The sequence below is a fragment of the Rhinoderma darwinii genome, chromosome 4 (genome assembly GCF_050947455.1).
Source record: "Rhinoderma darwinii isolate aRhiDar2 chromosome 4, aRhiDar2.hap1, whole genome shotgun sequence".
Taxonomy (NCBI): Eukaryota; Metazoa; Chordata; class Amphibia; order Anura; family Rhinodermatidae; genus Rhinoderma; species Rhinoderma darwinii.
Window position 1 is genome coordinate 380204774 of NC_134690.1, and position 23222 is coordinate 380227995.

Sequence of the window (23222 nt, forward strand, 5' to 3'; positions counted from 1 at the left end):
TACACCTGTGAAGAGCTGCCCAATTGTAATGTGTGTGGTGAGAAGCTAAATTTCCAAAACAGTAACTCCCCCTCCCCCTCTTCACGTGCAGTTTATCAAAGAAAAACATTGGCTGCGATATGGGGAAAACAGTCCTGCCATGTGAGCGCTCCGCAGACACGAGGACTATTATATAATCCCACAACCAAATTAACTTTGTATTGTACAAGGTTAAAAAGAAAAATGCAAATAACTGCAGTTAGGCCAGATTACTGCTCGCATTTGAGAATTAAAAAAATAAAATAAATATGTAATAAAAAAAAATTAATCCTGAAAAATAACCAGTTCGGTCTCATGCACACGTGTAATACCTCTAAGAGAAAAAGAAAACAATGTTGTTCAACGAATGGGAAAAAAATAGCAAGGAACAGATCATTTATTTCATTCCATTGATCGTTTTACATTTTTACTCCGATTATTTTTCCAATATACCAAATAACGCAGTCTCTTAAAATAAGCGATTTCTTGGTTACAAAGCCCAATTTCAAAAACCCTACTAAATAAGTTAGAGGATGGTCCATTCAATACCCTCATGTGGCAACAAAGAGCATCTACATCTCTGGAGGACCCAGCTTTTCCAACATTCCAATGAAAATGGTGTAATGCTACATTTCCACTGTGATGGCGCTGCAGGGAAATTAAACACTTATCACTAGAGGGCCCTTATAAACAAAAAGGGATCGTCAAAAGCGGACAGCACCTCGCTCTGTGTAAATTAGCATTTAAAAGTCATCTGGGCTATTGAAAGTCATACAGTTCGCTCCCTAAACACGTCCTTCCTGGCTGGATTGACGCCCCACAGGAACTGGCTTGTAATGACGTATCACATCCTATGGGACGTTAATCCAGCCAGGAAGGGAGTGTTTAGGGACTTTGATGCATGACTTGGGATAGCAGCACCGCCCAGATGACTCTAGAATGGTGACTCACATATAGCACGAAGAAACGGGGGTCGGGTCATTCAGGAGTGGGGCAGCAGGTAAGTAGACTATACATTTGCAAAGCTAGCCAAATTATTGTTTTTTTTTGGCTGGAGGCTCGCTTTAATAGGAATATTAAACCTATAAAATAAGACCATGACATATTTTAGTCAGACAGCATGATGTTCTGCAAGTTCCTGGAGTAATTGGTCAACCCACCTTTCACACCTTGGTTTTCTCCGTGTTTCGGTAGAGTATTAAAAGTATTTGAAACGTGAAGGGGTTTAATAAAATGGGTGGGTTTTGGTGTCAACTGCACTCATAGCAGTTAGCCCCCCCCCCCCCCATACACAGGACCGTGACTGTAATAACGGTGGGTAAAAAGCAAAAAATAGGACATGTCCTATCTTTTGCGGAATGTGTTCGTGGGCGATAGAAGCGAACGGGTCCGTAATTACAGACTAATTCTATGGTTGTGTGCATGGGGCCTAAGGTGTTATCTACTACCTCCTAGCCCGACACAAATTTTTTTTTTTTTAGAGATTGTGAAGTCAGGAGTGAGGAGGATAAAATAGGTGCCTCTAGGAAAATATTAAGAATTATTGTTTTGCAATACTTTATTTCAGTTTCTTAAAAAAGGGATTTACCAGGATTAGAAAAAAAACATGGCTGCTTGCTCCCGAAAACAGCACCACAATTGTCTACAGGTTCTGTGTGGTATTGCAGCTCAGTCACTTTCACTTCAATGGAGCGGAGCTGCAAAACCTTACACAACCCATCGACAGATGGGGTACAGTTTCTGTACAAAAGTAGCCATGCTTCTCTAATCCTGGACAACCCCTTTAAGTTACCCTGCCGTCAGTTTAGTGGCAATTCTACGTTGAGCTGAAGACCTGAGTAATTGGTTGAAAGGGACATGCTGCTTGACAAACCCAAAGAAAATTAAGCCTTTGATAGTGTAACCCTAGCAACCAAACAAGACTCAGTTAAGATCAAAAGATGGATTGCCACTTTGCCGACAACATATATAAAAAAAAAAAAAAAAAAAAAAAAAAGAAGGAGGCGGCTTGGCAGAGGTCACCCCATACCATACTCCATCTCTGGCTGAAGTATTATTTAAATTTTTCCAAAAAAAACATGTCAGCCGTAGTACGAGCTTTGTATATAAACATAGAAAACCCCCTTTTAGACACCAGACCTACGTATTTGTACAAAAACCTGCAACACAATATAAACGGCAGAGCTGCACCCGCACTCAAATTGTTTACATTACAAACATTGAGTAACAATAGACGGCGGCGCTATTATTCGGTAACAATTCTTAGAAATCTAGAGACGACATGAAGGAGCTCAAAATTTTCCAGTGCTTTAACTTCCAGGCTCTCACACGGAATCAGTGTGCACATTACGCAGAACCAGAGGCTGAGATACGGCTCATGAAGGTATCCGACTACCCCAAAAACCACACTGCGAGTTCACTCAAAGGGTATGTGCAGACAAGCAAACATTTTTTTTATTATTTTTTATTGCTCCAAACCGTCGAAAATAAACCATGAATAAACTTTGCAGGCAGTTTTGATCATAAAAACATCCTACCGTTTTTAGTCTTTAAGCTCCTATGCAGAACGATGTGTCTCCATGGTTAGAGACTATAAACAAACCCGGTGTATTCAGATCCTGCAGTCATACCCTGTCCGTTCCCAATCTTCTCCTGCTCGTAGGTAAGATGGAAGAAAAAAATAAATAAAAAAAATAAATAAAATCACCACGAAACAGCCGGATCAGACTACACATGGGGTTGGTTTGTAGCCGGTTCCATGGAGACGCAGTTCTGCATTGCAGCGGTGTAAGCAAATGGTAGAATTTAAAAAATAAAATCTAGACTAAAAAAAGTGTTCCACTTCATATTTTAGGTGCATTAGAGCAGTTGTAGACCAATATATACATAGCCTTTTAACCCTTTAGGACATAAGACATCAGGACTTAAAAAAACGACTGCTGCGACTAGAAGTATTAGAGCTTATATTTCGGCATATTAAAGCCCAGTATCAACTTTCAAATGAGCGTTACGTGCAATATTCTGGATGCAGAACTCGTTTAAAGTCGAGGAGCAGAATGGCAATTTTTATTTTCCAGTTTTGTGATACTGTAAGGGGAAGTGACACCTGGAGGAAAGATCACAGCCGGTCACTGTTATCTCCCCCTGTACAGCCTCCGATGAGCGGGGGAATACAGGAACCTTTCTTATCATACCTAATTACCAATATGAGGATATGTGCTCCCTGATTGTCCCATTTAGGGGGGGGGTTCCCACTACAGAGGTGCCAGGTATGGGCGTAGAATAGGATTGTTTTATAACTCGGGTTATAACGGAGTATGTCAAAAGTGTTACAATTGTTGGAGCAGGGAAAGGGTTAAAGAAAATCGCCACATTTGCAGAGAAACAGAAGAAATCCATTACATATTCTATTTAATAGAAACGTATGGGACATAATATGCGGGGGTTAATTTACCTTCTACGCCGGCCCACGGTAGATCTCTGTCCTTCATGCATGAGTGACAATATAGAGGGTGAACATTGACAGGACAAGTTTTTGCCTACTGATACATTTGGGTATATACGAATGATCCTGTGCTGATGGAAACTTACTGCAGTGTTACACAACTACAAAAAGGGGCAGCAGCCGCCTCGACGGCGCATGTGCTTATTATACACACACGTGGTCTGAATGTGTTGTTATAAGTACACACACACACTTGTTCCCGATTATACAATAACAGTCATATGAGGAAACGTAACCAACACTACACACCAATAAGAAGTTTTCCGTGGACAGGTCATCAGTATGAAAAATCACCCCGTGCCCTGACAATCCCTTTAAGAAGACCACGCATGCGCGCGGCTCTTTCCATTCTACTATATGGGAGTTAAAAGGCTTTGTAACACATTTGAAAAGTATTTTTTTTATATAAAAACATATTTTTACTTGAGCTACAGCTGCTTTGTATACTGTATGCAGAGCAGCTGTATCCAGCGCTGAAACACATATCCGTTAGGTCCGCGGGACTAGTTCAGTGAGTGGATCCTCCTGTTTACCGTTCACATCGAATTTCATAACTTCGATGTGATCGATAAGTCAGATGCAGGACACGCCGACACTGAACCAGTCCCTCCCGCTGACCTGACAGATACAGGTTTCAAAGCAGCTGCATCTCAAAAAGTAAATTTTAATAAAAAATAATTACAAAGTTACAATCACAGATACACTTTATTTAAAAGAAATAAATTTTTTTTTTTTTTTAAATAATAGCTTTCAAAAGGTGTACATAGCCTTTAACGAAACAGCCGAGCTGCGCTTCCTCAGCTTTTTCCATCACACCCACTGAACAGAATAGAGAGCAGCACACACGTGCCAGCCTCTCTCCTCTAGTTCGCGGCCAGCAGCCTGCGCACCAGGCTAAATGGGGGTTCGGTGACCCTGTTCTCGTGTGGGTTCCAGAGGTGGGATCCGCATCTATCAGACATATATTGCCCATCTTATGTCACCACCTGCACCACAAGGTCTGTTGCCAAGCATCACATTTAGGCAGCTGCTGTCCATAATGAATTAAATGCAGAAAGGGAAAAATGAGAATGTATGGCATAATACTAAAAGTTCTTCATCCGTTCATGGGGTGGTGTGTAGAAAAGGTTTGAATAACAGTTTAGATACTAGTCTTCTAGGTAAGATCTCGGCACAACCTCCTTATACAACGTAGTATTATTATCACAAGTAACAGGTTACATAGGTAGATGGGCTACTGTAATACCCCAGGGTGATAAAGGACATGCAAAGCTGAAGACAAAAGTAGTAAGGTGAGCTGTAGGAAATTGTTTTAACAAAAGGGGGGGGGGGGGAGAGAGAGAGAACCACATTCGCCCTTTTGGCAGAATAAATCTTCTTGGAATTCTCACAGCACGCCAGATGCCCGGCCGACTCACACGTGGGTAATAAGGGGTGAGGCTGAACCCTGCCTTCATCTATATTTGGAACTAAAGAGGGCCATTTAAAATAAACCCATATTTGTCAGCTTATTATACTACAGTTGCTTATTTTAAGTGTTTAATACTCTCCCGCTGCAGACACGACAACTCCGACATCACAGAGGGTTATAAAAGGTGCCCAGGATAATGGCTGGCTGTACGTTGCCTCGATGCCATCCACAAAGGTAGAAAGCTAATTCATGTGACCGCTATGTCCCCCGACACGCCATAAACCGGAAAAAGGACAGGACGCCGCCAAAATAAAAACACACACATGAATAGCCATAGCTACCATTAAATAGGAGGGGGCACATTATCCATTCATCCACCTCTTACAGCAGCTATGTGACTCATCACAATTAAAGGGGTATTCCAACGATAGTCATTGATGGTATAGAACTTGGAAATGCACCAATAACTGATCATGGGGGTCCGACCACCGTAAACTACGGTGATGTCTCTAAAGCGTTTGTCTGGTAGACAGCTGTGACTGACACCACAAGACGGTTTCTGCCATCAATGCCCATGCGAAAAATCTGCATAAAAAAAAAAGAAAAATGCAGATAAACGTTGGTAATTCCCCAGGTAAAATCTGCATTTAAAGGGGTTATCCGGGAAGTGAAAATTTGAAGTAAAATCTGCAAGTGAAATAAAGCAATGGTTACCTATCCTTGCCCCCAGCGATCCAGCACTGAGGCGCCGGGAGTACCTGTGGTTGTTTACACGTACGTAGCATGCGACTGCTGCGGCCAATCAGAGGGATCAGCGACCATATATTGTATTTATGGCAGGAATAAGATTAGTCACCACTGAGTGTGGATTTTTGCTGCAAGCCTTGGAGCTTTTTGTATAAAGTTGTCAGATACAGGACAAATGAACATAACCCTGCTCTACAACAGAGGGCCTAGTTTAACCCCTTAATGACCGGGCATGTTTGTACCTTAATGACCAAGCCAGATTTGTCAAATCTGGTATGTCTGACTTTATCAGAGAATAACTCTGTGAAAGTTTTGAATATCCAAGTAATTCTGACATTGTTTTTTCGTCACATGTTGTACTTTATTTTAGTGGTAAAAGTAGACTGATACGATTTGCGGAAATTAATTAAAAAATAGAAAAATGGAAGAAATTTTGTAAAAATTACCATTTTCCCCTATTTTAACTGCAATATGTCACATATGTACACACATACTGTACAATTTTTTTAATTAAATATATATTTCTAACTCTTTACTCTATTTTGGCAGCACTTTTGAAAAAATAAAATAAATTTTCAGCAATTTAGAGGACTTACAAATTGAATAATAACTTTATAAATTTTGAAGTACATTTTGTTTTCCTGCACCAAGCCAGGTTTTCAGAGGCTCATAGGTCTCAGAGTGATGGAAACCCCCACAAATGACCCCATTTAGAAAACTAGACCCCTTAAGGTATTTACCTAAGGGTATAGTAAGTATTTTGACCCCACAGTTTTTTGCTAAATTTAATACATAGCAGGTGAAAAAAAAAAAAGTTCACTTTTTTTCATAAAAGTATCAGTTTGAAGACCAATTTCTTTGTAAAGCGACCATGAGAATGAAGAAACACACCACAAAATCTATCACCCTGTTTCTCCTGTTTTCAAAAATACCAACATTGTGGCCCTAATGCGCTGCGTGGACACACAGCAGGACCCAAAAGGAAGGGAGCACCCGGAGGCTTTCAGGACTCATATTTTGCTTGAAAATGTTTTAGGCCCCACTGTACATTTGGAGAAGCTTTGAGCTGCCAGAACGATAGAAACTCCCCATAAACGACCCCATTTCGAAAACTAGACCCCTTAAGGTATTTATCTAGGGGTATAGTTAGCATTTTGACCACACAGGTTTTTTGCTAAATATATTGGAATTAGTCTGTAAAAATTAAAATGTACTTTTTTTCTGAAACAACATAGAAATTTTTATTATTTACAAGGAATAACGAAGAAAATGCACCCCAACATTTGTAAAGCAATGTTTTCCGATTACGACAATACCCCATATGTGGTAATAAACTGCTGTTTGGACCCACAGCAGGGCTCAGAAGGGAAGGAGCGCCATTTGGATTTATGATTTTGCTGGAATGGTTTTCGGTGCCATGTCGCATTTGCAATGCACTGGAGGGACCAAAACAGTGGAAACCCACGAAAAGTTACCCCATTTTGGAAAAACCTTCAAGAAATTTTTCTAGGGGTATAGTGAGCATTTACACCCCACGGGTCTTTTGCAGAGTTTATTGGAATTAGGGCGCGAAAATTAATATCAACATTTTTTCCACTAAAATGTTGCATTTTCTCATTTTCACAAGGGATAAAGGAGGAAAAAAACAACCATTTTTTATAAAGCAATTTCTCCCGAGTACGGAAATACCCCACATGTGGTCAAAAGTTTTTTCATTAGAAATGAATTAACCCTTTCAGGACTGATCCATTTTTTGCTTTCATATTTTAGATTTTCACTCCCCGCTTTCCAAGAGCCATAACTTTTTTATTTTTCCATCAATAGAGCGGTGTGAGGGCTTATTTCTTGCGGGACAATCTGTAGTTTTCATTGGTAGCATTTTGGGGTACATGCGATTTTTTTTTAATCACTTTTTATTCAATTTTTTTGCAATCCTGAGCAAAAAACTGGAATTCTGACACCGTTTTTTAGGTTTTCTTTTTGCGACGCTCACCGTACGCTATAGGTGACATTTTTACTTTATTCTGCGTGTTAGTACGATTACGGCGATACCAGATGTATATAGGTTTGGTCCTTTTTTTTAGCGTTTGCGCAATAAAATGACTTATTTATAAAAAAAAATATTTCTGTGTCACCATATTCTGAGAGCCATAATTTTTTTATTTTTTAGTCAAAAAAGCTGTGTAAGGGCTTGTTTTTTGCGGGACGGATAGAAGTTTTTATTGGTACTATTTTCGGGTACATGCGACTTTTTGATCACTTTTTATTCTCTATTTTGGGAGGGGTGGTGACAAAAAAAATTGTGATTCTTTCGTCGTTTTTTATTGATTTTTTTTGGGGTGTTCATCGTGCGGGAAAAATAACATTATAGTTTTATAGTTGGGGTCCTTACGAACGCGGTGATACCAAATATGTGTACTTTTTTAACGTGTTCATTTTTTTTCTATAATAAAAGTCTTATTATAGGAAAAAAAGCATTTAGTGTTTATAGAACTTCTAACTTTTATTTGTACACTTTTTTTAAAACATTTTTATTACTTTTTTTTACTTTTTTTACTTGTCCCACTAGGGGACACTTAGTCTTGCAGCTTTGATCGCTGCTAGAGTACATTACACTACACACGTAGTGTGATGTACTCTAACTGTCATTGTGACGTGACTGTCACACTGACAGGAAGCAGAGGAGGAACGGCCGGAGGCTGTTCCTCCGAGGCTTCCGTACATGGCAACCCGGAGGTCATTATCTGACCTCCGATTGCCGTGACAAGCATCGGTAGCCCCCACGATCACTTCGTGGGGGCTGCCGATGTGCTTCAAACCACTTAAATGCGGCGACGGCAATCCGTCGCCGCACTTAAGGGGTTAACTGCCGAAATCAGCGGCGATGGTCCGCTGTCCGGCAAGACTGATGTCTCAGCTGTCTAGGACAGCTGTCAGCGCGGGTCTGTCACTCTGTGTTTACACAGAGTGACAGTTTGAAATGCGGACGAAAATGAACGTCATGGTGCGGGAACTAGCAGCCGACCATGACGTTCATTTTCGTCCTTGGTCGTTAAGGGGTTAATAAGACAGATGAAGGTGTTGTTCATAACACTTTCATATAAAAGGCTATTGTTTTCTAAAATCCACAGTATATACTCAGTTTTGGAGGCTGTTCAAAGCACGTGGAAGCTGTTCATGCAGAATAAAGAAACCACAAAATATTAGCAAAAAGGAAGAAAAGCGGCAAAGAAATTTCCACCTCCCCATTCATTTTCAAGAGTCTGTTACCCCCATACTAGAGCTGGGACCCACCTCGATCAGACATTTATGCCATAAATGTAGAATAGGATCTACCATGATGGAACTGGACAACTCCTGCCCATATGCCCTAATAGAGTATATGGATGTCAGATGGATGCATGGGAGCACCCTCTATAAGTAAGGAGGCAGAGCCTCTGCCAACAGCAGCTCGTACTCTGACTGTTAGATGTCCTTGCTGGCGAAGGTGCCAGGCAGCCAATGTACTTGAGAAAAATGGCTTCACGTACCAAAAATCTACTGTTCTGCGTGTTCTTACTCCGCTCTATAAAACATTGTGCTAGGGTCTGAGTGGGAACATCTGCCTCCTCGTTTCTCACTATTGCCTCTCAGGCTAGAAGAGTTTTCATGCTTCGCTTTGCATTTTACCTCCACATAAATCGAATAACTTAAAAAGCATCGCCTCCAAAATTACACATCATCCCTTTTGTTAATATACTGACCGTTTGGCTCAGCCGTTTTACATGTTGAGCAGACGTTTCCGAGCAGTAGAATTAAGCCGAATCATATCTTATGGAATAGCAGAGATGACACTTCCGTTTAGGGCATCAGTCACCGACAATAGAAGTTAGCATGAAATACATGCCGAGTAAACACTGTCAATGGTTGGCAGTAGGGTTATCTCCTGGGTGACTTTAGCTGCTGCCTAAAAGAAGACCATTCAATGGGGGTAATATCCAAAGCAGTGCTATTCAGGTAAGCATTTGGAAGGTACTGGTTCTCCTTGTGGAGATCTAGTTAGTGTAAAGGCGTCTTACAGGCAATGCTTCTTGGGAAAAGTATGTAAATTAGCTCTCCTCCAGAGGGAAGAAAAAACAGTCTCTCTAATGCCACCTACAGATAGCTACCCTGTAAGTAACTGTCCAACCCATTAAAGAGCCCAGGTGCCTCTGGTTTGGCCGATATCCCTAGTCCTGTTTCAATTCTTTAAAAGAGGTTTTCCAGTTAGAAGTAATTGATGGCCTATCCTCCGTTTAATTACTTTTTTACTTGCGTTTTCGATTGCTCTAGAGAAGACTATGGCGGGGAAAAAAAAATCCAGGACAAAAAAAACAACAAACAAACCACTATACCTAGAAAATGCTGCGTTTTGATAGAAAAAAAAAAAACAAAAAACTAAAAAACGACACAAAAAAAAATGTATGATGAATTTAATTTAAGTGGCACAATTATTAAATTTAATAAAGCAATAATATCTCCTATGATCCCCCATAGATGGCATGATCTGTATACAATACTAAGGGCCCTTTTACACCATCCAATTAATCGGGCAAACGAGTGCCCAGAACGCTCGTTCCCGATAATTACCCTGCAACAATCAGCCAATGAATGTGTAAACGCTTGTTCATCGGCTGATTGTATCGTTTTTAAATGCCTAAAATATTATCGTTGGTGGGAAGCACATCTCCGTGTGTAAACAGGAGACATGATGAAAATGTATGGAGATGAGCGATTGGAGTAATCAGCGCTCGTCCAGATACATAGCTCCTTGTGAGATGAGCAAACGAGCCGTCTTGTTGATCGGTGCTCGTTTACACGGCCCATGTAAAAGTACCCTTTTAGTAAAATTCCTTCAGACCATGGATATGCTGGAGCTTTGGCTCAAAAAAAACGGAACAAAAATCTGCATGTGATCCTGGTCTAACAAAGACAATCCTGCACTTGGCATGTCTGATGTCTCTGGGACTTCATCTTGATCTTCTGGAGAGAAGTGCTAGAAATGACATGTATGGCCCTGCTCACACTAAGTTTTTTTGCAGACAGATTTTGACCTGTTTGCACTTTCTTGCTGCAGTTTTTCGCCGTGGGCAAAAAACGCTTCCTCTCCCTACCATGGATTACAATAGGGAGGTCAGAGGCAGAAGTACTGCAAGAAAGAGCATGCCGCCATTTTATTTTTTTCCCGCCGCGGAAAAAAAACAAAACAATTACCCCCGACTTTCATTGAAATTAATGGCAGGCGGTTTGGGACGGTTTTGGGCATGAAAAAAAAAAAAAACCTCTGAACTGGGCCTTAATGTCTGGTGGGTCGGAACAACCAATAATCAGGCATCTGCTGGATTATTGGAATTTAGTCATTCTACAACAAAGGAAACACTGAATAGGAGGCATGAACCAGCCTGGGTTGCATGTGAATACACTCACCGTTATTTATTTCTGAATTACATTCCTCATTGTGAAACCTGAATGAGTGCAGTCGAAAGAATATTAAATCTTAGCACATTTTTTACTTGTCCTCATCGCCAAGTGCTAAAAAGTTGCTGTGCTTGAGTGCGACGTGGCTTGATCGCTCCAAGTCTTCCTTTCCAGTGCAAAATACAGCAAGCCCTGCACACAAACAACACAAGAGCATTTACAATGGGAGCACAGCCGCGCTTACATCACTTTATGGAAAATAGCATGAACATAAAATACATAGGAAAACGTTTAGCGAAACAATCCGACTTGTACAAGCTTTAATATAAATGAGAAGAACGGGCAGAATTATGTGATGCTCCAGTATCTGCCAGCTGATCCGAGAACCCTAGAATATCATCAGCCCAGTCTATTTCTATTGTAATCTGATTAATTGTTAAAGCAGGTTGCACCAGATGGGGAATTAAACTTATTGTCCGATCATGAAACAGAAAATACAAGTCACTCCAACTGTTGAAGATAATTTCTGCCTGCTGCCATAATTTAAAGTTGTTTTTTTTTGTTAACATGGGAGCCTATGGGTGACGAATGCCACTGTATGCATGTGGCAGAAGTCATATGCATCTGTTTAACGTATACGTCATGGGCTTTCATGACGTATATATGTTAAACGGATGGCTAATAGCCATTCGTGACCTGTAGACTTTAACGGTCTGCGTTTAACGGATATATCATAAACGCTCATGACCCCAGTTCATGACATGAGTTTAGTAGATGCCATTAAAGTCTATGGTTACAGGTGCCACAGTTAGGCCCCATGCACACGACCGTAGAATATATCCGCAATTGCAGACGCTAATTACAGAACTATTCATTTCTATGGCCAATGGACACCTTCCCATATATATACGGGATGGTGTCCGGGCAGTAGAAAAGTTCTATAAAAAATAGGACATGTCCAATTTTTTTTTTTTTTAGGGACCGTGCTCCCATACTCGATAATGGGAGCACGGCCTGCAAATGCAATGACTTTCCGTGACCATGATTACGGGAACGGTCATGTGCATGGGGCTTAGGCTATCCAGCCTATGTCTAATGTATAGGTCAGGAGCCTCCCCACCCCCCCTCGATTAAAACGTCAAATATGTATTGAGCTTTGTTCTGGTGCTGTATATATGTATTGAGCTTTGTTCTGGGTGCTGTATATATGTATTGAGCTTTGTTCTGGTGCTGTATATATGTATTGAGCTTTGTTCTGGTGCTGTATATATGTATTGAGCTTTGTTCTGGTGCTGTATATATGTATTGAGCTTTGTTCTGGTGCTGTATATATGTATTGAGCTTTGTTCTGGTGCTGTATATATGTATTGAGCTTTGTTCTGGTGCTGTATATATGTATTGAGCTTTGTTCTGGTGCTGTATATATGTATTGAGCTTTGTTCTGGTGCTGTATATATGTATTGAGCTTTGTTCTGGTGCTGTATATATGTATTGAGCTTTGTTCTGGTGCTGTATATATGTATTGAGCTTTGTTCTGGTGCTGTATATATGTATTGAGCTTTGTTCTGGTGCTGTATATATGTATTGAGCTTTGTTCTGGTGCTGTATATATGTATTGAGCTTTGTTCTGGTGCTGTATATATGTATTGTGCTTTGTTCTGGTGCTGTATATATGTATTGAGCTTTGTTCTGGTGCTGTATATATGTATTGAGCTTTGTTCTGGTGCTGTATACATACTAATCTTGGTTCGGACGCTGTATATATGAACGGAGGTTTGTTCTGGTGCTGTATATATGTACTGATCTTGGTTCTGGAGTTGTATATATGTATTGAGCTTGGTTGTTATGATGTACATAACTTCAGAACCAAGCTCAGTACATATATACAGCACCAGAACAAAGCACAGTACATAAATATAGCACAAGCACAAATGCAGCTCACTACAGAGATAATTTGCAAATTCAGTTTAACCCCTGCCATATAAGTTCGTACGGCATAAAACCACAGCTCCCAGTATAGCCAGAACGATGGTAAGGATATGCTGGGAGTCGTTTCACAAAAAAAAAAAAAAAGGAACGCTACACCTATCATCCAGCGACTACAGTACTGATCAGTCACAGGGAGAACAAACATTTGCATTTAGTGACTCACCGGTGACTACTTCTCAGATTGGAGTCGTTCTTTTTCTCTTTTCTTTGGTTCTCTATGGATGACTTCTCACGGCCACGACACATTTCTGCAGAGTTTGCAGCTCAGATGTCTTCAGCACCTCACTTTTTCAACATTTCTACACCTATAAACAAAGATAAAATTCTCATGGTGCCGCACTCTATGCTCCTAAATATAATACACTGCGCCCCTGAATATAATAGTACTATACACTGCGCTCCTGAATATAATAGTATTATACACTGCGCTCCTGAATATAATAGTATTATACACTGCGCTCCTGAATATAATAGTACTATACACTGCGCCCCTGAATATAATAGTATTATACACTGCGCTCCTGAATATAATAGTACCATACACTGCGCTCCTGAATATAATAGTATTATACACTGCGCTCCTGAATATAATAGTACCATACACTGTGCACCTGAATATAATAGTATTATACACTGCACTCCTGAATATAATAGTACTATACACTGCACTCCTGAATATAATAGTACTATACACTGCGCTCCTGAATATAATAGCAATATACACTGCGCTCCTGAATATAATAGTACTATACACTGCGCCCCTGAATATAATAGTATTATACACTGCGCCCCTGAATATAATAGTACCATACACTGCGCTCCTGAATATAATAGTACTATACGCTGTGCTCCTGAATATAATAGTATTATACAATGTGCTCCTGAATATAATAGTACTATACACTGTGCACCTGAATATAATAGTATTATACACTGCGCTCCTGAATATAATAGTATTATACACTGCGCTCCTGAATATAATAGTACTATACGCTGTGCTCCTGAATATAATCGTATTATACACTGTGCTCCAGAATATAATAGTACTATACACTGTACTCCTGAATATAATAGTACCATACACTGTACTCCTGAATATAATAGTACTACACACTGTGTTCCTGAATATAATAGTATTATACACTGCGCTCCTGAATATAATAGTACCATACACTGTGCTCCTGAATATAATCGTATTATACACTGCGCCCCTGAATATAATAGTACTATACACTGCGCTCCTGAATATAATAGTATCATACACTGTGTTCCTGAATATAATAGTACTATACGCTGTGCTCCTGAATATAATAGTACTATACGCTGTGCTCCTGAATATAATAGTACTATACAATGTGCTCCTGAATATAATCGTATTATACACTGCGCTCCTGAATATAATAGTATTATACACTGTGCTCCAGAATATAATAGTACTATACACTGTGCTCCAGAATATAATAGTACCATACACTGTACTCCTGAATATAATAGTACCATACACTGTACTCCTGAATATAATAGTACTACACACTGTGTTCCTGAATATAATAGTATTATACACTGCGCTCCTGAATATAATAGTACCATACACTGTGCTCCTGAATATAATCGTATTATACACTGCGCCCCTGAATATAATAGTACTACACACTGCGCTCCTGAATATAATAGTATCATACACTGTGTTCCTGAATATAATAGTACTATACGCTGTGCTCCTGAATATAATAGTACTATACGCTGTGCTCCTGAATATAATAGTACTATACACTGTGTCCATGAATAAAATAGTGTCAAACACTGTAGAGTAATGCACCACACACAGTGCCCCTTGTAGATTGAGCCCCACAGAGCCCCCTGTAAACCTTTTATACCTGTAGATATTCGGCCGATGCGGCGAGCGACGATCAACTATACAGCGTTGATCGACGCTCGTTTGCTCGTCACACGCAGCTATGGAGGGGTACAAGCGGTCGTTACTCCGATCGCTCGTCCCCATACATCATCATGTTGGCAGCGCGTCTCCCTGTTTACACAGGGGGATGTGCTGCTGACATCCATAGTATTTTACTTTTTTTAAAACGTTACGACCAGCAGATGATCGAGCGTTTGCTCGTCTATCTGCTGATTGCTGCCCTTTTTACACAGGGCAATTATCGGCAACGAGCGTTCTATGAACGCTGGTCTGCACGGTAGTCGCCCAGTGTAAAACCCCCAACAGATCGCAGTGTTCCCTGTAGATAGTGCCCCCTGTGGCGTTATTATTGTTCCCTATAGTTAGTGCCCCCTATATAGTCCTCCCCTGTAGTTAGTGTCCCCTATAGTTGAGGCCCCAAATACTTACCTGTCGCTTTGCCACACCATCCTCCAGCGGAACGACGCAGAGGCATGATGACGTCATCGTGCCTACTGCGTCATCACTTTAGCGCCGAATGGCGAGACATGATGTGCCTCGCCAGGGCAGCACTAGTCAACTCAATTGTCTTGAGTGCAAGGGACCGGTTCCGGTTTCCCGCTTAACCCTGGTTCTGCGAATCGGCTGTAATTTTAACAACTGGTTCAGTAGTACCGAGGCGAACCGACCAGATCCCACCCCTGACCATAGTGAATGTACATGGAAATAGGAAGCAAAACAGGCGTTTGATACATTATTAATAAACTATTAGTTGGAGTAAGATGCGACGCATTAAGAGGATGGCTGTGTGCCACAATTATGGCGTAACGACATGGCTGTGGGCCATCCATGCACTCTCCCATCGGACGTAAAAAAATAAAATGTATACCTCACTGCTCCTCCCTTGCGGGTCCTTTCAGGCCCCCACAGCAGGCCGCGGCTCATACAAGGTCCTGACACCGAGAAGCATTAGGGCCACAGTGCTACATCACATGCAACGTCCTGACGTGGTACGTAGTCAGGACCTAGTATCAGACACGGCATGGTGAAGAAGCCTGACGGAATCCAGAGGGGAGACACGATGAGGAGCAGCGAGGGAGTAAACTTATTTTTTTCCATTATCCAATGGGCATGGAGAAGGGGGGGGGGGATATCAAAGTTCGGCCCACAGAGTGAAATTTATGCCGTGACCTAAATTTTAGTAGGAACGTGGCTGCCTCGCCCACTTTTAGGAAGCCACGCAACTATTCCTAACATTTTTCAACCCAAAATTGTGGCTTCTGGGTCTTTCGTTACTTTTGTAAGCCAGAAAACTAGCGTAGAAAGGTTGATCGATTTCCCCCATTATATTTAAAAGCTGGTCTGTCAGGTGACTTTTGCTGCCCAACCTAGAGATGGCCATACACATTAGATAGCGGTCATCCAAACAAGCATCTAATCTTTCCAACTCCCCCATACACACGCACGCTGGGCTCTGCCGAGCATGCTTTTGTTATCAATAGAAAAAGGGGACACCTCCATAATTATTAGATGGTCAGCCGGTCCCGCCAAAAATCGTCTGACCTTGTAATTAAGAGGGCTGCCCTGTGCTCAGTGATACATAGGTGTCTATACTTTGATGCAGTATTATAGAGAAACAAGAAAATGAATTGGACACCATTTTACGTATAGGGCTAACCTACATATAAAGTGACCTTGTACATAGATTGTATTACTTATCTTGTATGGATTCGGAGCCACGGCCTGGATCATAGTCCAGAGCTGAAATCACACTTCATACAATGTCTCCCACCATTCCTTGCTGGCTCAATGTCTGCGCGGAGCTTGCCCTGGTGATCTGAAGTCTGGGAAGTGTATAACTTACATCAGACACTGTAAAACTAAGTGCCCCCTGCATTATAGTAGCTCAGCTGTTTAAGCGTCGTCCGACTTCAAACTTGTCACCCCGACGAACAGCAGAACTGTAAATGCAGCTTAGAAGGCATCAGATCAACCCACGGACTAGAAAGGGCCAAACAATATTTCATAGTTATTAGTACTCTCCTAAATAAAAGATATCACCTCTACAGGACAACCTTATCCACGGACAGAGCACGGTGGTCACTGTATCCCAGCAGGTATCTTTACCGAACATGAATCACCTTCATGTTACTGGTGTCATTCATTACCCAACCTCCTCTGCTGACACCAACATGGCCTCCGGGCTCGCTGTAAAATTCAGAACAATTGGACAACATGGATAAACAAAGCAGCTACAGATGCAGGAAATATAGTGCTGACCCAGCAAAACTTTGTGAATAAACTGCAGTTTAACCGGTTCAGGACCGGGCTATTTTGAGCTTTCAGTACTAGACACATTTATCCATTTTTAGCACACGTTCATTAAACGGCTATAAACTTGTTTTTTTTTTTCGTAGACAACGCAGTTTTTTTATTTATTTATCATTATACACATCTTGTGCAATTTTTGATTTTTCAGGCTTATAGATTGAAGACATGCTTTTTTTTTTTTTTACTTTGCAGCTATTTATTCTATGGTAATAATATCGTTGCATTTGCAACAGTGATTGACCACCGTAAAATTTGATATATTACATATCTATTCTAGGGTCATTGGGTCAGGGCTAGCTTGAAGACATGACCAACATCAGCGATTCTCCTGAGGTGGAGCCTCCTCGCAGCCTCTGACACTGTCCTATCAGCATGAAGCTGCTTCACACAGTGTGAGACTGAGGCTGGAGGAGGGTCACTTCAAATAGCCATATCTCCAGCTGTGGACCACCTAGAACAATGGTTCTGATGGCATTTGAAACATGAGATTCTAATATTTCATATGTCACCAGGATGGCAGTTCTAGCTGTGACACATCCGGAGGTATCACCAGCTGGAAATGGAAGCTGTATACTATATGAATACACTGTGTTGCTGGGCAGGGAAGGGGGAGAAGCTGTATGCGGATTGGACAGAGTCATACAGAAAACATGACATTGCCCAGAGTGAAAAGAAAGAGTCACCTCCTATTTGGCTATTAGAGCCACATTTACATATTTAGAAAAATGCTATTAACTGCAAATAATCTCTTCACTCAGCCGGTCACTGTTCTCCCTTCTTTGAAACTAGGGTTCAGTAGGAAGATTTAGTGGGGGCAGTTTATTAAAGACGGCTACATCGTATGCCAGTCTAAGCTAAAGAAAACTGGAGTAAGAAGCACCTAATTTATTAAGTGATAAATTATGCGCATCTCTGGCTGTCCGTGCAGCGGAATATAAAATCTACTCCAGCTATGAGCCGGAGTAGATTTGTGCTATAATTCATGTCAGTTTTCTCTAGAAAAGTGCCGGAGGTTGCCTAATTTTTTTTTTCAAAAAAAAATATATTAATAAATATGACTGTACAGAGGGCTTCGTAAGTTCCCCCCATTCGCTTTTAGGCCTCATGTACACGGCACCGCACGGCTGGAGTCCCGTCTACATCCATACAATGCTCAGTAAGGTGCCTGCACGTACAGAGAAAAGCTCTGTACATATGGATAAAAAAAAAATGGAGAACAACTATTTTTTTCTGTCAGCTTCATACGGAGTACACCACAAAAAAGATAAACCTCAGCATGCCTTCATGTGAAATGTGAGGCATACAGAAGGAGCGGTGCCCTTTTACTGCTCTGGTTTGCACATAGATGTAATACAGCGTTTACACGAGGCCTGATGGGTGAATAACCGTCTGACAGAAATAAGGAGAGGCGGCTAGATAGGTCTTGCGGGCACCGCTTAATTGAGCTTCACGTTGTTATGCCTGGGATTCGTCTTCAACTCAAGGCAGAATGGCCACTAAACTGAGGGCAGGAAGGGGGCAACGAGGCTTGGCAGGACCTAGACCACACTTTTTTCTGTTTTACTGCTGTGTTAACCTTATTTTTGGTTAGTGGTTAGAGCAGAATGGGGCGAGTATTTTGGACGCTTCTGTGTTTTACCACAGCAGCCACATGTTCCTTGCGTGTGAAAGAGTTTAGGAGATTCGGCAGACACAACAGTGGTGCAACAGGGCAGTTCACCGCGCTATCCGCCATTGTAAATTATCTCATCCACTAGGACATTGAACAAGTGATCTACTACTTGGCTCAGAACACTGTTCTTCCAAAGTGTTTCCAAAACACATTTTTATGAGAACTTACAAATGATTTTCTAAAGCCATTATTTGTAGAAACAGAAATCACTTCAGCATGCTTAAAAGGGCGCTCTGTGCCAAGGTGACCTATAGAGGAAATGGCCCAAAGGGGTGGTTTTTTTTATTAGAAGAAAAGCTCGGTTTTTGCCCCCAGAAATGGCACCACTCTTGCCCGTGGGTTGTTTCTGGAATTGCAGTTCATCCCAATTCATGTTAATGCTGCAATACCAGACCACACCCACGGACAAGAGTGGCGCTGTTTGTGGGAAATAGTTTAGGCTGGATTTACACACAGCGTTTTGCTGCATTTTTCAATGATTTTTTTGTTTGTTTTTAGAACATAGATGCTGCGGAAAGGATATTACTTTAAAGTGGAATAGAGAAAACATTACTAACAAAGCGTTTTCTTGAGCGGAAATTTTTCCCATTGTCTCCTCCTCTATAAGACTTCAAGAAAACCTGAAAAAAAACGCCTGTACAAAATGACACTAAATAAAAAACGCCACAAAGTAAAAAAAAAGGCTAGACAAAAACCCTGTGAGAAGGAGGCCTAAACAACCACACCACTGCCCATTAGCCCTATAATCAGAACAGCTGATTGACCTGGGCCGGCATGGATTAGCAGATTGCCGTACCCGATCCTTTTTAAAAAGGGGTTGTCTTCCCCTTTAATAACACTATCCTAAAGAGTGCAATAGATCCCAATGCCAATCCGCCCCCCCCCCCCCCAAATATCCAAATCTGGAGTTCGATAGAATTCACATGCCAGGATTGTTCCATTAAATACACATATCTATGCAAATATCTCATCAGTATATTAATATGGCTCTGTTCACATGTGTGTCGGAGGCTTCATTCGCAGATTTCATTATAGTCCAATGCATAGTGATATTTTTCGGTCAAACTAATGAACACCCAATTTACCCCATTACAAGCCAAGGCGCGGGTGATATCAGTCGTAGCATTGTGGCTTTTATTCATAACGGAAGCCGCAATGCAAGTGTGAACAGAGCCTAAAATAAACACAAAGGTGAATAAACAGAGAAGCAAAAGACGGCGCTAATATGCGAGAGCCATATATTTAGTGGGATTGGATCCAGTCAGGGGAATGCAAATTCGCATTATACACAAACCGTAAGACAGACCCATAAACAGAGACTTTGTGCGTCACCACGCAGGCGCCAGGCTTTTCTATATGCACGAGGTCGAACGCTAAACTAATGGTAGACCTGGGTACAATAAACTCACTGCGACACTAGTGCCAAATAATGCTGGGCACAATATATATACAGAAGGACAGGGTGCAATGGGTTTCGCTGACAGATGTACACAGTATATATCATTTATTGATATACTAAAACTGAGAATAATAAGAGAATATCAATGATCGCCTGTGTCAAAATGTCAATGATACCGGCATCCTTTGTAGGGTCCATCGGAAAGATAGGGCGCAATACACGTTTACAGAGGTGTGTATGGGATTACACGCCATCTTGTAGGGGTTCAGTCACAATGCAGTTAGCAATAACCACAAGGGGTAGAGAATGCTCTGGCATTAAAAATTAAGCTGAACCAATATGTAGGAGTTCAGGGCAGGGAGATATTTGGATGCCACACAAACCTTTCAGTGATGTGGGTGTAAGATGAGGGCTCAGAACAAGGAGAGACTGTGGAAGAAATAATAAAAGGAGCTGACTCTGCTCGAAGATGCGGCAAACTACAGGGAGAGGACGGCACACACCGTCACCCACACATCTGGAGCTGGGTGCAAAACGACTGGGTGCCTGTAATATATGCGGAGGGTGTAGAGAGATTTACTAATCAAAGTGCAAAAACCGGTGCTACTCAGTTTTGTGGGCACTCTGCAGGGGAAGAAGAGGGGGTGCATCGACGTAGCTCTAAAAGGTGGGGGTGAACACTGTATGATACACACATTGCTAAGAAAACATGATCCTGCAAACCCCTCACTAATCTGCAGCATCCCCTGCCCTGAGAACAAACATAAAAAATAACCCGATACCCCCAAGCAAAAAACCTCTACACGCACACATGGTATACATGTTATTTTTTAGCACTAGACACAGGAGAAACAGGGGGATTAGATTGTAGGAAATATTTCACTACAGAGGGTCAGCAGTCTTCTGCACTCCAGCTATCGTGAAACTACAATTCCCAGCATGCCCTGACAGCCTTTGGCTGGAATAATAAAGCCTTTGACTGTTAGGGCATGACGGGAATTGTAGTTTCACAACAGCTGTTGTGCCAAGGTTACTGACCCCTGCTGACTAGATCAACCAAGTTCAATAAAAATCAATGAAATCTACCAATCCCTTTGACCCACTGATAAATCCAATTATTATTAAAGAATCTGACGATCTGCATTTATTGTACACGATTTATGGTCTCTGATTTAACACTCGGATGGGAATTGCCCGTATAAAAGTGATGCAGATGAAAGTCTTTTTTTATGTGAATACATAGGGGACACTGGTCATCAAATTTACAATCAGGACCTGTCAATCACACACATCGATCAGTTGCCACAATAGGATAAATTCCTGAAACACTTAATTTACAGAAAAGTTCCCATCAGGTCATATAGTGACATTAATACACAATGGGGGGAGATCTATCAAAACTAGTGCAAAGGAAAAGTAGAGTAGTTGCCTATAGCAACCAATCAGGTTGCTGCTTTCATTTTCCAATTAGCCTCTGAAAAAGTGAGGTGGAATCTGATTGGTTGCCATGGGTAACTACACTTTTCCTTTGCACCAGTTTTGATAGGTGTTCTCCAATTACTAGTGACATTAATACAATCTCCTAACATTACAAGTCACCCAATCCACTCGCTCGATAAAAGACCAAAGAACTATAGTTACAAGCGATCATTACGTCTATGGGTATCTGAGCACATAATGAAGACTACGGCAGAAGTTTGGGTGGCAGGCAATGGCGCACGTTAATAAGTAAGGTTCAGATCTCTTATTTACCGTACCGTTGATGTAATAGATGTTACCAGTATCCAGGCTGAGACACACACATCCCCGCCGGACTGCGCGGCCCAGACTCCGGCCTCCTATTGAAATATATCCCCGCCCTCGGCAGCTAATTCCGGATTCCTTTCCACCACCACTCCCGGGATTACTCCCAGGCTTATCCGTTACCAGAAGCCTGCTTCCAGTTACCGAGGCGTAGGCTGCCGCTGCTGTGCGTCAGGCAGCGGTGGCGGCTCCTCCGAAGATACTATGGAGGTAGCAGCGCAGCATCCCCCCCAAGTCTGACCGTGACGCAAAATAACGAAGGGGACTAGACAGATCTGACAGACAGCAACTTGTCGCCAATCACAAGACAGGATGGACGCTTAAGCCAATCAAAAGCCGATGTAGCCAAGACAGCGTGGCTCGGGTCGGTGCAGTTAGCCAATGAGAGTGCTGTTGGCTGCCAACCATGCGTATAGTGGGCGGGACGAGCAGTAAGATAGGTAGAGAGGGGGCGAGCTGTATAACCCGGTAGCGTTATTGGTGGGGAGGTTGTTACTGGGTGAGACCCCCGGGCGGAGAGGCTGCACAGCGCAAAGTCTATGTGGACAATAATGTCTGTGGTCTTTGGCCATTTAGTGCCTATATCTACACACAATAAGGCATTGTTCACACAGTGCAGATTTTGCATGCATTTGTTTTTTAAGCCAAAACCAAAATTGGATCCAGGGGAGGAAACCTATAAGGCTTTCCTATATATATGAGCATGAGATTTTCTAATTCTCATCCACTTTATTGCTACTGTAAATGCTGCGGAATTTCCGCACAGAATTCCGTTGCGGATATATTCTGCAGCGCTTACGCTATGTGGGAACCAGGGGCGTAACTAGGAAAGACTGGGCCCCTTAGCAAACTTTTGACTGGGCCCCCCTCCTAGGTACCACACACAGCCCCCCTTAAAGATAGTGCCCCCTGTAGATTGTGCCATACAGCCTCCCTGTAGACAGTGCTATACAGCACCCCCTGTAGACGGTGTTACACCCCACTTGTAGATAGCGCCCCCACCTCCTCCTTGTA

The 23222-nt window shown here is 41.8% G+C and overlaps 1 protein-coding gene across 3 annotated transcripts in view; it reads right to left on the reverse strand.

Annotated features, from left to right (window-relative positions):
* Window positions 1-22489, reverse strand: part of SOCS5 (suppressor of cytokine signaling 5) — a 47579-nt gene extending 25090 nt beyond the window's left edge. Inside the window, exons 1-2 of one of the 3 annotated variants that reach the window (XR_012883262.1) lie at window positions 22163-22489; window positions 11127-11309 (exon numbers count right to left, since the gene is read on the reverse strand). The gene's annotated coding sequence lies outside the window, so the exon portion shown is untranslated. Of the gene's footprint in view, window positions 1-2555; window positions 2650-11126; window positions 11310-22162 lie in introns of those variants that run through there. The other 2 variants (XM_075863209.1, XM_075863210.1) reach the window with 2 other exon arrangements.
* Between the last annotated feature and the right edge of the window lie 733 nt (window positions 22490-23222).